This window comes from Rousettus aegyptiacus, unplaced genomic scaffold (assembly GCF_014176215.1).
Source record: "Rousettus aegyptiacus isolate mRouAeg1 unplaced genomic scaffold, mRouAeg1.p scaffold_m13_p_1, whole genome shotgun sequence".
In the NCBI taxonomy this organism is placed as follows: Eukaryota; Metazoa; Chordata; class Mammalia; order Chiroptera; family Pteropodidae; genus Rousettus; species Rousettus aegyptiacus.
Window position 1 is genome coordinate 60675580 of NW_023416284.1, and position 1543 is coordinate 60677122.

General features: G+C 30.8%; 1 pseudogene; it reads right to left on the reverse strand.

Moving 5' to 3' along the window:
* Positions 1-1018: 1018 nt before the first annotated feature.
* On the reverse strand, positions 1019-1137 carry LOC118606851 (annotated as a pseudogene).
* Between the last annotated feature and the right edge of the window lie 406 nt (positions 1138-1543).

The following is a 1543-nucleotide window of genomic DNA, read 5'->3' on the forward strand; positions in this document are numbered from 1 at the left end:
CAAGCAAGGTGTAAAGGTGCAGCTCATAGCAAAAGAACAGAGGAAAGGGATAACCTGAGAAAAGAACTGTTAAGCAAAGAGGAACCTCACTTGGCAATTTGGGAAATTCTTAACCTATCTAGATTGCAAATGGCGATAAAATGAGGAGGTCTATTGTTAGGAAAGTGTGCTCTGGAGAGAATGCCAAGCATGCGGATAGGCAACCTTTAAGTGTTGAAGAGATTTAAGTGTGCCAGATTATATTTGCTAATATTTTGTTTAGAATTTATGTCTTTGTATTGTTTTTATCTGTTTAAGTATAAATATTATATTTGTGTCATAAAAAGGTTTAAAAAGTTTTCTTTCAATTTCAGTGTTCTGAAGCTATTTTAGAGCAATTGGGGCTGGCTAATATTTGAAGGTTTAGTAGAATTCCCTTTGAAATCATCTGTGCTTGGTGATTTTTAAAAAAATAACTTTATTTTTTGAATGGAAATTGGTCTACTTAAGTTTACTAACTCTAATAAGGTCAATATGTATTTCCCTAGAAAATCATCCATTTAATCTAGACTTTTGAATTTATATGCACAGAGATTTACGACTTAGTCTATTATGATTGAAAACATTTTTTCTTTACTGTTTCAGTGTTTTTATTCCTCTTCTCAATTCTTCTTCTTCTTCTTCTTCTTCTTCTTCTTCTTCTTCTTCTTCTTCTTCTTCTTCTTCTTCTTCTTCTTCTTCTTCTTCTTCTTAATATTTGTACATTTTCCCTTTTCTGGGATTACCTTAGTGGTTTACCTATTTTTTTAACTTTCCCTTCAAATCAGGATTTTGACAGTTACTTAATGCCTGTATGGCAATATAGGCATATCCACTTTTCTCTCTCTTCTCTTATTTTTTATTTATTTTACTTTTTAATTTTAATTAGTTAATTAATTAATTATTTTAGATGAGGCAACCCTTGGTTGACTTCACAGGTTGCAAGGACCTTGTCGGCTTACAATCCTTAATTTTTATTCTTTTAACTTTTTATTTTTTACATCTGTAGCACCTGGTCTTCCTAGGTGGTTTCCCATTCAAGTACTAACCAGGCCCAATCCTGCTTAGCTTCCGAGATCAGATGGGATGGGGCTTGTTCAGGGTGGCATGGCTGTAGACTCCTATTTTTTAGTTGCAATGTTTCTACTTTATCACAGTATATAATAATAGCTACATGACAGTCTTTCACTTCCATTTCCACTTTTGTTTTAGTATTATGTACATTTGTATATTTAAAAATGATACATATTAATCCTTTCATTAAAGTTTTCCCAGATATGATTTAGTTGGGTGAAGCTTATTCTTTAGTAGGTTCTTCAGGAACAGAATTCCATAAATCTTTATGTATTAAAAGATTTTATTTTATATATTTGATATATCAAATTGTTAATTGGTATAGTCAAGGACAGCTTGACTATGGATTAAATCATTTTTTCCATGAATTCTTTCATTGAACTTTAAAAAATATTACTCTTTTATTTACTTCTTTGTATGTTTTTTTTTTTAACTTTAATGCCAGTTGAAC